The following is a 15,673-nucleotide window of genomic DNA, read 5'->3' on the forward strand; positions in this document are numbered from 1 at the left end:
ATTATTAATATTATTATTATTAATATTATTATTATTGTTATTGTTATTATTATTATTTATAGTATTAATATTATTATTATTGTTATTGTTATTATTATTATTATTATTATTATTATTATTATTATTATTATTATTATTATTATTATTATTTATAGTATTAAAATTATTATTATTATTATTATTATTGTTATTATTATTATTATTATCACTATTATTATTATTATTTTTGTAATTATTATTATTAATGCTATTCTTCTTATTATTATTTGTATTATTACTATTATTATCATTATTATTTTTGTTATTAGTTTTATTGTTATTATTATTTCTTTTATTATTTTTGTTATTACTATTATCATTTTTATTATTATTCTTATTTTTATCATTATTATTAATATTATCATTATTATCATCAGTATCATTATTATTATTTTTGTTATTATTATTATAATTATAATAGTTACAATAATAATATTTTTAGTATAGAGTTTAGTTATAATATTACTAATGATAAGTGCAATAATAAGTTTATCAATAATGAAAGTAAAATAAATCAAAGTCAATTGCAATAATTTTGGTTTTCATTGGGAGTTAAGTTAGATTCTTTTTGTAAAGTTTTTATTACTGTTATAGTTTATAACGTAATGTGGCTTTAAATTTATTTACTTTTTTTTAGATTTTTTTCGAAATATAGAAAAGTGAGTCATTAAATTTTCCTTTTGGCAGAGCCTTTTTTCTGCTTTATTCACAATCATTAGTATTGTGTTATTGGTATATTTTAATGTTTGTCTTTGTTACTTTTATTTTTTATTTTTTTATTAGGTGATTAGGCAGGAGAATGTCTTCGGAAACTAATTTGTCAATGAACAACCTGACAAAAGAGTTTTACCTGAAAACACTTATATAAATACGGATAGTAATGATTTATTTGTTGCTGAAAGACCTTCTTTTTGAGAAAAATATTTTTGCTCCTAAAAAGAAGAATTTACAAGCAATTACAATATCTGCTCTGGTGTATTAAATTCAATAAGTCAAGTTACCGAAGATTGCTTAAGTATGCTTTTTTCTTTTCTCATTTAAAACAAACATTGAAGTATTCTATTACATAAATTTAATATGTAAATGTTATTTAAATATTATATAAACATTCTATTTAATATTGATCCTTTCTCTTAAGTTAGAAAGAATATATTTTTCAGGAAGAAGAGTTTTCTTCTGTCAGTTTTTCTTTGTTGCTTATTTTCAAAGATTACAGTTAGTTATGAAGATTTGTTTCCTGTGTTTGCTGCTACAAATGTGAAATATGGTGAGTATGTTGATTTTGAAAGGGGCAACTTTTCACCTATCCTATTCTCTATTTTTATTTGTTTGTTTTAGACGAAGGTAAATTCCCATTTTCAACTTCTTTGTAATTACTATTCTACACTTAAAAATGCTGTTTTCGTTCTATGTAATTTTTCATTCTTTAAATCTTCAAGTGTTTAAGTTTTTAGATGGGTTGAGTATGAGTACATCCGACATTGGTTTATTGAATTTGATTACAGGTCTTTCCGTCATAGTTATTCAATATGTAATCTAATTAACAAGGTATTTTTATTCGGTTATCAATATAACGTTTTCATTTTTGTTGCTATAACTTTGCTCATTGACTCTAATTGCCCAGGTCCCTGTTTTTTAAGAAACACATCCCTGCATTACGCATGCAATTATTGACGTTAAAATCATAATTTGACGATTAGTTACTGAGGTTTTATTAAATTACCCTTGATGAATATTATTCAAGTTTTATTTATGAATGTAAGCAAATAACAGAAGTTGTAAATTTGTATTTCCACCTTTAGGAGTACTTCACAAAGTTTAGGCATTCCATTTTATTTCCTATTTAGCAATTGAAGTTTTCTTTGAAATCTCAAAGCGCTCTTTTGACACAATTTTTCATTTAAAAAAATGTTACAAAGAAATGAAAAGTTTCATTAATCTTCTCGCCACAGAAGTTTTTTTGTCGAAATAAAAGATAACGTTGATTATTTTGTTAAAAACTTGTCACGTGATTAACAAAAGCAATTATGTGGGTGTCAAGCGTTATTTAAAAATTAATGAGTAAAAATCTTTATTAATTGGTTTACAGTTTATAAACAAATTGGGCGCTAAAAAGGTACTTATGAAAGTAATTTTTATATTTTAAATTATATATAAGTTTATTGCAACATGAATCTAAAGCATTTTATATATAAAAAAAAAAAAAAAACTTTATATATTCAAATATGTACCTTATATGAAATAAATTGGTACCTAATCAGTTTTTAATCATAACAGTTTTAGTAACTTCAACAAAAATTGCGTTACATAATTGATTCAACTTATTATTCTCAAATCTTTCTTTAAGTGAACATTTTATTCAATCATGGAGCATGCTGATTGTTTAAATACCGTGTGTCCCATAAGTCACTTCAAAAACAAATCTGTTTTATTTCTCCAAATACTTTTTTTAATCAAACAAGTTTGAATGATAAATAAACGTCTTAGGAATGGGGTTTGGGGATATCATTCAATATGCCCGCCATCACATACCAGCATTAATTGAAGGCGATCGTAAAAGACAGAAGCGTTTGTCCAATATTTTTAACAGTTAATTGCTAGGCAGAGATATTTGAGTCTTAAGATTTTCAAGTGGCAAAGGTGGTCCGGACATTACACCAACTGTTTGACGGCAATAAATCTGATGAACGTAGTGAGCAGAACTGTTTGAAAAAACATCTATAAGACGATCATTCGGAAAGGTCTCCTAGAAAATGCTGCACATTTTTTCTTTATGTGCAGCAGAGTGGCCTCTTGTTGGTATAATGTTGCTGCACGTTTTCGGTGGGCTTTCAAGTATCGAACTACGTAGTGCTGTAACAGAAAGATAGCTGTCACCATCAATAGCCCCGGTTTGCCATATAAAAACGCTCAACTTTTGTGAATTAAGTCACTTTTTGTGTCTTCGATAGAACAAAAGTGGGTTTTTGTTGAACTGTTTTTTCACTTTATTTCAGAGAAAAATTTTCATGTTTTTGTTTTTTTTTTTTAGATTTGTTAAGAAAAGTTCGCTCTAACGAGGATATAAACTTTTTTTTTAAGAAATCTGTTTAGTTAAAAATTTTGTGAAAACGTGTTGGTCATAATCAAGAGCAAGTTCATCTTGGCATTTTCATATCCAAACTTTAAGCCATAACTAACCAAAGGTTGGCCATAAATGATCCTATAAATTAGCGCATATTATGGTTTTCGTAGCGAGTTATGGGACACACTGTGTATGTAAAGTTGTTTTTTCATGTTATTTTGGTATTAATTTGGTTTTCAAGTTTCGAGCTGTTTTGGTTTCGGCTTCGGTTTCACTCAAATTTCGGTTTCGATTACGGTTTTACCGAACTGAATTTTCGGTACTTTTTGTTTCAACTGAAATTTGTTTATTCGGTACTTTCGCATTTCGGTCGTTTACTAATTACGTTTACTTTGTTTTACGGGTTTCTCATTTTTCAAAATTCTCAAAACTCATTTTTAATGTTTATTGTATGTACTATTCTGAAATTATTAGAAAAATCCAGTTATAAACCGTCAGAAGTTGCACGAAAATATAAGTATATAACGTTAGGCGTAGCAGAAAATGTTTGAAAATCACCAAATATTGATTTTTGAGAGGTAGGAAGAACAACCATATAGTTTTAAACCAAAACATAGGCCTATACATATAGGGTAACCTGGGGCAAAGCGAGACACTTTCAGGGAGAATGTTCGTAACTTGAGAAGAATCGCGTTTCATAACAAGAACTTTTGCAGACCACTAGCACATTATGTGTCTAATAATCTCTTAAATATTTGTGGTGATAGGTTGTTGCATTGGTACATAATTAAATTCAAAATGACAATAACTACCCTGTCTCACTTTCCCCAAAACCTGGGGCAAAGTGAGACAGATTTCATTTGAAGAAAAAACTAAGTTAAAAATATAATTTTCAATAAAATTAAAGCAGACTTTTAATAAATTCGATCTGATTAAACATAAGAATGCAAATAAAAACACAAAATTATCGTTTTGTAATGTAATTTTTACTTTTAAATCAAAAAACATGATAGAAATTAAAAATAATCAATAAAAAAAATGCATGTGCAAAGTTTGATGTTAGTAAAAAAATGTGAATAAAATCTATTCACATAAAAAGCAAACATCGTTTAATGTGCAGTCTTCGTGTACCCAAACAGCACATACACAACAAGTAATCCAGTCAATTTGGGTACCATGGCACCCTTTCCCTAGACAAACTGGACAAAACCATTCCTCTTCATTGTTTACATTTTTTTCAATCAAGCATTTCTTTAATTTTGTTTTCTTTTTGTTCTTTTTTATATTTTTTTTGTTTAATTTATTATCATTGTTCTTTTCCAGTAAATTTTTGTTCTTTTTGTTCTTTTTTTTTTTTCCTATTGTTTTTTTCTCATTCGTTGTTCTTTTCAAGTAAGATTTTTTTCCTATATGGAGAACTAGTTATAATTTGAGATTTTTCAGCTAATTTTCTTTTTGTAGGGTAAAGTTTTGGAGTTTGAAGTATGTCTTCAAAAGAACTTGATGAAGTAGCAGTGGTCTCTAGAAAGCTTTCAATTGGCTTTAATTTATCATGACTCATAAATTCTAATGTAGTCAACTCTGGCTGCTGTAAAATTTCACTTTCTTTTTTGTTATGGCGTTCAAAGTGAATTTCATGAGGTATGGATAACCTGATTTTATTATTATTATTAACACTTAAAGATGTCCTTGGATATTCATTTTCTAACAAATGCGGATTAAATGGGACAATTCCAGTTGCTCTAAAACTAGAAGTAGCATTTTCTATATTAGCAGCTCTTAAATATGCTTCATTAAAAATTTCTCCTAGATTTTCTATTGTCTTCCTGAATATCTCCTAGATTTTCTATTGTCTTCCTGAATGGTTTCTCATCCATCTCAAACATGCTTGATTAAAAAAGGTTTTCAAAGGCTTAAAAAATCCACGGTCCAATGGCTGAAGTTTATGAGTTGTGTGTGGTGGTAGCGATAGCAAAAACCATGCATTGTCTCGAGCATAGTCTATAAGTTTTAAACTTTTGGTATGAGAACGATGACCGTCAAATATAAGTAAAACTTTGTTGATCAAGGTGCATTGTACATGTTTAACAAAATGTTGCATATATTCAAAAAAGAAATCAGTATTAATCCAGCCGTTTTCTGAGCATCCTTGAATAGTTCCAACTGGAGCATTATCTGTGAGTAAAAATTTCTTTTTTTTGCGCTTAAATGTCATCATGGGTGGTACATAATGACCAACAGAATTATATGCACATAAATCTGTTGTTGTGACTCCTTTTTCCCCACTTGTCACTGATGAAACACACCGTTTTCCTGTAGATGAGATAACTTTTAATGGCTTATGGACGCATGACAACCCAGACTCATCACAATTAAAAATTTGATGTGGCTCAAAGTGATATTTATCTAACAAATTCTCTAAATTACTAAAGTAGATTTTAATATTATCTTCGTTCAAACCGAATACTCTGCTTATAGAAATTGCTTCTGGTTTTCTTAGTGATAAATCAGGATGGCGTTTTAAAAAGCCTCGCACAAAGTCTTCTCCTGCTGATTTACTATCTTTGTTAAAAGGATTTGGAATTAAATTTTTTTTGCAGAACTCAAATACTATCAATCTAATATCCATCATTGAGAGACCATAAAATGAATTGTCCATATCTTTAATATACTTATTTAGATCTTGTTCTTGGTTATCAGAAAGCACTTTTCTAAATCTTCCAAGTAAATTAGTATGTAAACCACTTTCGAGTGAAGCCTTTTTAACACGCCGATGTAGTGAATCTTTTGGCACACTAAAGTTTTTACAAGCTTTTCTTAAAGACATCTTGTTCACATTTACTGCTGTTATAGCATTTTTCATGTCATCTTCGTTCCAGTTAGCTTGATTAGTTTTTCTCTTGTAGTTTCTCATTTAAAGTTTTTTGGTCACTAAATGACAACAAAGTTATATTAAATCCTTTTAAAGTTTCTAATAAAATTATGTTTCACTTTTACATAAAATTCTTTCGTAAAATGATAATATCGTAAACGTTTACTATTTACGATTTATAAAGTTTATAAACTTGCTATCCTAAACGTTTACCTTAACGATCTTTTTCAGTAACTAGCGTTGTCGCACTTTCCCCGCAAATGTGAAGTTATAAATTTCTTAAATATCTTTGAAACAAAATAATCTGACATAAAAATAAGAGTGGCGGCTGAAAGATAACAAATAAACGGTTACAAACTCAATATTATGTTTGTTATGTGGTAAAAAACGGCAGCGTACGTGGATTTTTTCCATATAAGAAAAAAAAAAAATTTGATTTTTCAATCAAATTGACGCAACTCTTAAGCTTTAAACGGACTTTTCTATGTCATATTATATAAAAAAAAGCTGATGGAAACTACTTTAAAACATAAAAAGAAACATGAAATTTTGAATATAATTAAACAAAATCACTGAATCATTTTAAAAAAATTCTGTACAAAGCTAGAAAACCTAGTTGTCTCACTTTGCTCCGGTGTCTCGCTTTGCCCCAGGTTACCCTATAACAAAAAAAAACTTGAAAAAAAGAAAAGTTGCCCCTCCCTCAAGACACCGGAAAATGACAACTTTTCGGTCATCTTTTCGCTAACCTTGTTTGCTTAAGGAGGGATCAAAAGTGATCGCTTGACTTTGAAGAGCAATTTTCGTTTTCTGAAATTTCTTTTTCAAAGATGGATACACAATCCAGCTCGTTTAAAAATGAATCATATCGATCGATTGGGAATGAATCAAATTTCCATGGCGTAGATGTGCTTTCGAAGGACGTACCTTATTATTAAAAAACTGCGGTTTTCTAAAATATTTGGTCATTATGGACATTTTATGTAAAATTTTCATTTTTTAAAATACAAGTAGTTAGCAAATTATATTGCTGCTCGAATAATAATTTAACTCGAATAACTTATAAAATAACTCGAAACAGACAAACTGGCCTGATGTAGCATTTGAAGGTGACGTCAAATTATGTCATTTCTAGCATCGAATTGATTTCATTTGAAAACATCTAAAACATCTCGTCTCGCCTGTAGTTTCTTTTACTTCTGATTTCTCTTTGTTTTCTATTTACCTTATCTTTATCTTTTTCCGGTCATTTTTTCGTTTTTTTTACTTTAATTTTACAAAAAAGAAACTTACAGCACACGTAAAGCTAACGATATTTGACATAAATATTTAAAAGAGAGTTAACTCCTTAACTAATAGAGATAATGTCTAACGTTTTTCATAATCTTTCTAAGATTCTAGTAAGTCATAAAAGAAATCTTAAGGATATTTTACAAAATTACCAAAAGATAAGTTTAAAAAGAGAGAAGGCAGCAGACAATTTACTGCGCCCAATCCTGAAAAGATCAAACCGCAGAAGCTCTGAAGTTTCCCTTTTCCTCAGTTTCAGTAGAGTATTTTTGTATCTTTTTCGTCGAGCATGTGCCATTATCTAACATGTATGTTTCATAGATCGATTCCGAATCGAGCTCGTTTAGAAACGAATCGTAGCGGTCGAGCGCAAATGAATCCGCCACCAGTGTTTCTATATGAAGGATCTATTTTATTTTTAAAACATTTCAGTTTTCGAAAGAGTTTCCTTTTTTTCTCATTCTCAGTATTTTTCGAATTTTTTCGAACAACATGTGCCTTTTTGTGACATGTCTGTTTCGTAAATATGGATTCGCTGTCCAGTTCGTTTAGAAACGAATCGTAGCGGTCGATCGTGAATGAATCTCTCGTTTTAATATTTTTAATAAAAATTAAAGTCTTTAGCATCCTTTTTTGCTAATTAAATAGCTGCTTAATAAAAATTCAATTCGAATAACTTTTTAAGACAAACGAGCCTTATCTAACATACCAAGGTGACGGCAAACTTAAGTCATTTCTAGCATCAAATTATTTTCATTTAAAAACATTTAAAACATCTAGTCTCGCTTGTGGTTTCTATTACTCTTGATATCTCTTTGTTTGCTCTTTACTTATCTTTGTCTTTTTCCCGTCATTTTTCGTTTTATTAATGTTATTTTTACGAAAAAGTACAACGCAAAATTAACGGTATTTGACATTAATATTTAAAAGAGAGTTAACTCCATTAGTTTTTATATATCACAAAATATGAACACCAAAATATAATCGTATATTCACAAAGACATTGTTTTTTCTGACGTTGTGATGACGCCTCTCTTCAACACTGCTAAGTACTGATAACTTTTTAAAAACCTTTACAAAAAAATATATCTTTTAAAAGGGTTGTTGTAAATTGAGAAAATGTTATGAATTATCATGTTTCAGTTTTGCTAGCTGGATAGAATTTTTACGTCTTCTCAATCATAAACCTTTATTACATTAACGTGATAAGAAGAATTTGATTTAATTACACATACGCAGGCATTAAAATTGTTTTTACAACTTGATGTCTTTAAAAATAGCAGTGTTTAAGTTTTTATCAATTAAAAACAGTGAATAATATTACGAATAATGAAACGATCTCCTTAAAAGTTATTTTTGTTATTATTTTCATTATTATTATTATTATTATTATTATTATTATTATTATTATTATTATTATTATTATTATTATTATTATTATTATTATTATTATTATTATTATTATTATTATTATTGTTATTATTATTATTGTTATTATTATTATTATTATTATTATTATTATTATTATTATTATTATTATTATTATTATTATTATTATTGTTATTATTATTATTATTATTATTATTATTGTTATTATTATTATCATTATTATTATTATTATTATTATTATTATTATTATTATTATTATTATTATTATTATTATTATTATTATTATTATTATTATTATTATTATTATTGTTATTATTATTATTGTTATTATTATTATTATTATTATTATTATTATTATTATTATTATTATTTATATTATTTTGCTGTTATTAAAGGATGCCAATAAATACTCATCAAACATTTAACGAGTGAATAAACAAAAAAAGTAAAAGTATATATCAGTTTCGGGTTTTCACAGGTCTGAGATTATCGATTTAAAAAAAGTAGAAGAGCGCGAACTCTGAGAAGAGGAAGGGAATGTAGATGGGTAAAAGGGCGTGCATGTTGGAATGTAAAAAAGGTCACCTAATCACTTTGAACAATCGGCTGAATTCTATTAGCTGAGCAATGATTGCTTACTCTTCTCATAATCTTTCTGAGATTCTAGTAATTCATAAATGATAACTTAATGGTATTTTAAAAAAATAACAAAACAAATGTTTATAAAGGGAGAAAGACAGCAGACGTTTTACCGCGCCCACGTTAGTAATGTGGGATCCAGCAGCAGTTCTGAAGTTTTTCTTAGTAGTATCAGCAAGATACTTTTCGTCTGTTTTTGAAGAGCAAGTGCCGATTTCTGACAATGCTGTTTCAAAGATGGATTCACACTCCAGCTCGTTTAAAAAGGAATCGTATCGATCTGTTGCGAACGAATCAAGTTCCAGTGGCTTATTTGTGCTATCAGAAGGATGTACTTTATTTTTAAAAAACTTTGGTTTTCTAAACAATTTTTTTTTTGTTGAGAAATTCATCTTCTTTAAGATAAATATTTTTCAAGCCGATTTAAAAGAAGTCAGTTTGAAAATGATTTTAAGAAATCCGAACCTAATTAAATTTACGAAGGTGACGTCAAGTTATAACATTTCTTGCATCAAACTAGTTTCATTTAAAAACATCGAAAAGGTCTAGTCTCGTCTGTAGTTTCATTTACTTTTGATTTCTCTTGGTTTTCTCGATACTTTTCTTCATCTGTTTTGCGTTCATTTTTCGTTTTCTTAAAGCTATACTTACCACTAAACAACATTGTGCTCTCTTAACACTAACGATATTTGACATAAATATTTAAAAAAGATGAAATTCCCTTAGTTTTCTTGTTCTCTTCGTTTTCTCTTTACTTTTCTTTTTCTTTTTTCCCGTCATTTTTTTCTTTTTTTAACATTATTTTTACGAAAAAAAAACTTTTTGCATTCGTGAAACTTGCAATATTTGACATATATATTTAAAAGAGAGTTAACTCTTTTAAATATACATGTCAACTAATACTTTTAATTTTACTTCCAGTAAATCCTAATTTCAGCGCTATCTTTCTAAAATGCCAAATTCGTTGTAGTTGTAACAAGAACAACTGCTATTTTTAGAAAAACTATAAAAACAATAATAACAAATGTTTTATAACTATGAAAATGAGAAATGTTATAAACATCATCTGAAAGTCTTACCCAACTCAAACATGTAACATTCGATAGAAAGAAAAGAGCGACAGCCAAATCACCGGGTGGAAACACATGTGTAATTACATGAAAAGCAAATCAGTCAGACCGTTGAAATTTAAAACTGTTTTCGCAAAAAACGACCAGAAATACAATTGTAACTTCACTGATGAAACGGTAACAGCTTAATTAGTAATGCTCGCGAAAACTCTGTTACCGTTCCCAGACAAACACTAATAGAAAGATGATTGGGAAAAGATGTTTTAAAGAACCATGACTCAAAGAGCGAAAGAAAAGCACTAAACGAACTTGAAAATGCAATACATTGTCTTTACTAGAATTCAAGAAACATCTCATCAGAGAACATTATGGGGAAATTTCATGAAAATTAGGAGTTTTTTTTTAAGGAGGATTTTAAAAAGAGATTTTTTGAAAAAGAATAGATAAAAGAAAAAGAAGATTTCAAGGTGGTAAGAGAAAATAATTGAATGACTGATTACATATCGATATCGATATTAATATAATAACATTTGTACAAAGTAAATGTTAAACGAATATAGTCATGAGAAAAATATTTGAAAATGTCTACTTAGTTACTTAGTAACTTACTTAAGAAAAGAAAAGCCAGTGGTAAGTTTTTTTTTTTTTTTTTTTTTAATTATACTTCGATTTATAAATTATTATTATTGTTACTTTATTAATGAATGTTTTTATGTAAAAGTTTCACCACCATCCTTACATTCTATATCCGTGCTATTCAAAAGCACCGGGCTTTCATCATTGGCGCCATCACACAAATTCACCCCCGTCACACTATCATCTCACACACATTTCGCCATTCACAATTGTCACACTCGAAAACCCCGTCCTTCACTGGAGAATATTTTCTGATTCCAACCTCACAAGCTGGTTAAGCACTTCAACAAACAATGGGAATCAATGAAAAAACATACAACTGGACAATCGCTTGGTATTACGAAACACTGCAGTATATCCTAATTTGTTCCACCAATTAATCGAAACAATCAAAAATTGTGCTAACCCTGATGCTGCTGTACTCGTACATACTGTAGGTGACGTCTTACCGACGGAACAGTGTAAGAAAATTACCAATTATAGAATTTTACTTAAACCGCAAAATCAATGACACATGCTATCACGACTTTCCTTTTTTATACCTAACGACAACACAACTCGTTAAAATGTTTGAACGGCAAATAGTAAGAAGAAGTCCTATTCGTGAAAGTATCGACCGTCTTTAACTTATTTGAGAGATTATAATAGCCAATATTACATGATGACATCCGAAGGAAGCGTTTCAGCCATTATAGTTTTAGAAAGCTCTCTGAAAGAAACCGCAGCAACTAAGTTACCTTTATAACAAATACCTTATTCGTTTTGTTATTTTGTTCCAGGTTTACCACAAAGGCCAACGAATTTCAAGGAAAGTAAATAAAAGGTAAATAGGGAAATTTGCGGGCTCGACCCGTGTGAGCGTCTTAAAATATAATATGTTTCGTTTTATAATTTGATATTTTTAATGATGACGGTGAAGATGAAAATAATGACGATGATGACGTGATGACGATAATGACGATGATGACGATGATGATGACAATACGACGACGGCTACAACGACATTGATGATAATAAAGATCAATATTTTTTTGTGAAATGCAATATTAGGGTTTAAAATTAGTCTATTGAGTTTTGCATTTCACCTTTTTAGAACATAATTTCTCAAGACACATTTTAAGATTTTAGCCCTAGCTATCCAGTGCCTACGCCATTTTATTTTTGAGATGATTTGTTTATTTTCTTTTCTGTTTTCCACATTACGTTTTCAAGATTTACATTTAACCATATGTAAAGGGTAACTTATTTTCATTGTATTTTAAGAAATTTATGAAAGTAAATGTAGTTGAAAGTACATGTAATCGAAACTATATACACGGCATTACAATATTTTAGTATTTAAGAAAATATTTACACTTTTTAAATTATTTATTAAAATCGCGAATCAATGTCTACTCAAACGATCTCGAAGCCGACAAGATTAGAAGACAGACAATGCCAAAAGCTAACCTCGAAAAACCAGATCTTGACAATAAACACGATATACCGCAAACGCATAACGCTTATATTTGAGCAGTCATTTTAATCAAAAATCAACGGACGATTTTTTTAAATGAATGGAGCTATGCGAGGAGGGAAAATGAGAAATGTTATAAACACCTGAAAGTCTTACCCTACTCAAACATGTAACAATCGATCGAAAGAAAAGAGCAAGGCAGCCAAAAGATCGGGTGGACACACAGGTGCAATTACATTAGAAGCAAATCAGTCGCACCATTAAAATTTAAAACTGTTTTCGCAAAAAAGGACCAGAAATACCATTGAAACGGAAACCGCTTAATTAGTAATGCTCGCGAAAATTCTGTTGCCATTCTCAGACAAACACTAATAAAAAGAGACCGGTAAAACCTGTTTTAGAAAACCGTGACACAGAGATTGAAACAAAAGCACTAAACGAAATTGAAGATTCAATACGTTGTCCGTACTAGAATTCAAGAAACATCTCATCAGAGAACTTTATGAGAAGATTTCACGAGAAAATTAAAGAGAATTTTTCGTTGAGGAAAATTTTAAAGAGATTTTTGAATAAAGTAAAACAAAAAAAGAAGATTTCAAAGTGAGAAGAGCACAAATATAAAAAGACATTTTCGGCCACGAGTCCAAAGGTGGTAAGAGAGAATAGTTGAGTGTCTGATTATATATCAATATCGATTATAATATAACAATATTTGTACAAAGTTAATGTTAAAAGAATATAGTCTTGAGATAAGTATTTGAAAATGTTTACTTAGTAACTTACGTAAGAAAAGAAAAATTGTTATAATTATTATATTTTTGTAAACGTAAAAGTTGTAGCTTACCTAAGTTTTAAAGAGATGTATAGAAAGGCACTCTGGATACCTGTTTCTTCGAACATGGATCGAAATAAGCCCAACCTGCGTGAAGGGCAAGGTTCTTTTATCAAAAATATAGTGATTCCGTTGTTTACGGCCAAATGTATGACAAAAAGCAACTGTCAGTGAAAATCCCACTAGTGCTGATTTTAGCTGTGAGTTATTAGAGAACGTCAGTAAAAACCACGAACATTAGTTAACAATTTAGAAAAGTCTGGGGAATTTAGAAACAATTTAGAAAAGTCTAAAGGGGAGTCTGATGTATAGCCGTTTTTGTTTTTTTTTTATCTTTCGTTGAATTTCTGAAGTAAGGTTTCACCAAATCGATATGCTTTTATAATAATGAAAACTGCTTACATATTTCGCAGCTTATGCAGTATCGACTCATCTTTAAGCCAACTTTCACACTAGAAGAAACGTTTCAATAGTAACATCGCAAGAATAGGTAGCTCATCATTGCACAATTAAACGAGTGCGTACGAGAGAATCGATCTATATATTATCGAAGGTTTTCATCTGTTTTCTCTAAAGAAAAGAAACAAAGAAATGGCAGCAATAGGTAGATTATAATAACCAGCGTTCGGCCCTCCGGTATATACGAAGCCGCTTTATAGGGAAAAAACGAATTTCCGAAACCAAGTTTTAATTTCCGTAAAGCGGCACTTTTTTTTTTTTGCGAAGTAATACTTTTACATCAATTTCCTCTAAAAGAACTCAAGATATTCGAGATCTGTTCGCGAAGCATTTTGAAGAGGTTAAACTAAAGGTCAAAAATGCCATCGCATATATGAGAATTCTTGTTGTTTTTTTTGACAAGCGACGAATACACTCCGTCAAAAAATATAAGATTTCTCAATTTAAATTTGCATGGCTAACGAAAGGTCATTAATGTTGAACTCAACAAAGGGTCCTTGCCTTCTGAGAAAGCAGTTTAGCTGGTTGAGAAAAAGCTGAACAAACTCGGTGTTGATATCAAAAATGACGTTGTAGCAGCAACTACATTTGGTGCAGCATTGACGCTAACGTTTGGTCTCAACCAAAGTTTAGCATGATTGCTGGACCTGGTTTAATCGTGATGTGAACTAATTTCATCAAAATCGTTTTGCATATTGCTTATGCATTATAAAGGGAAAACCAAATGAGAATACTGAGGATCGCAGATTGAGCTGAACAACAAAGCTGCAAATTTAAACTTCAACGACGACCGCAAAGACCTCATCAAAAAGATACGATTTCTTTCTAGACATTTACAAACTCACCTGTTCGATATTGAGCCCTTCAAAAACATGTTGTCTGCGAACGAAAATTATGAAATAAACTACTACACTTCGCTCAAGAACTATTACATAAAGTCAACAACGAGGAAACGGAAGAGTATATAAAGCCGAAAAACCTTCTTTGAAGGAACAGTTGGAGCTGGCAATTGAGAAAGTATTAGCTCAGGATAAATTTATCAATAAAATCTTGTTATATGAGTTTGTCTCATACCAGGCTAATAGAATCATGCCGTCTTGTATGCAACTGAAATCAAACCTATGCACAATTTTAGCCAACGTCTATAGAGCAGGGATGGCCAAAACGTGGCTCGCGAGCCGCAAGTTTTGTTATAGCACGGAACATTGCAAGAGTAAAACATCCTTACACTGATGGAGAATTTGGAAAGCAAAGTATTTCAGATGTCCTCTTAGTTTTAGATCCTAAAAACAGCAAAATCCAAAGGTTAATTTCACAGATTCCTATTTCTCGACATCCAACTGAAAGAAGAATATCTGAGATTAGTGCTGATATTGAGAAGCAATTGTTGAATGACTTAAAAAACTGTGAAGCATTCAGTTTAGCTTTGGATGAATCAACAGATGTTCAAGATAAATCTCAAATGGCAGTATTTGTTAGGTATGTAACATCAGATGTGATTGTGAATGAAGAATTACTAGCTTTGGTTGAGCTAAAAGATACAACTCGTGGAGTTGATGTAAAGGAAGCTCTTGAAACAGTTCTACTTAAAGCCAATGCACCTATCAACAAACTTGTTAGTGTTGCTACAGATGGTACGCCAGCAATTGTTGGCAAACATGTTGGACTTATTAAGAAGTTGTTAAAAAGTTTTAAAAAATTAAAAAGTTGGTTTGTTAAAAAGTGATGCTAAGTATCCAGAGTTCGTTCCAGTTCATTGTTTAATACATCGAAAAACATTTAGTAGCAAAACATTTTAATTTTTCAATTGTTCTAAAATCAGTGACAGAAATTGTAAATTATATTCGATCAAATGCTAAAAATCACAGACAGTTTCAAAACTTTGTTAATGAGTTGGATCTTGCTGACAAACCAAATGACCTATCAT

This window comes from Hydra viridissima, unplaced genomic scaffold, assembly GCF_058129835.1.
Source record: "Hydra viridissima isolate aposymbiotic clone 2 unplaced genomic scaffold, HvirCarnegie_v1 scaffold_12, whole genome shotgun sequence".
Lineage (NCBI taxonomy): Eukaryota > Metazoa > Cnidaria > Hydrozoa > Anthoathecata > Hydridae > Hydra > Hydra viridissima.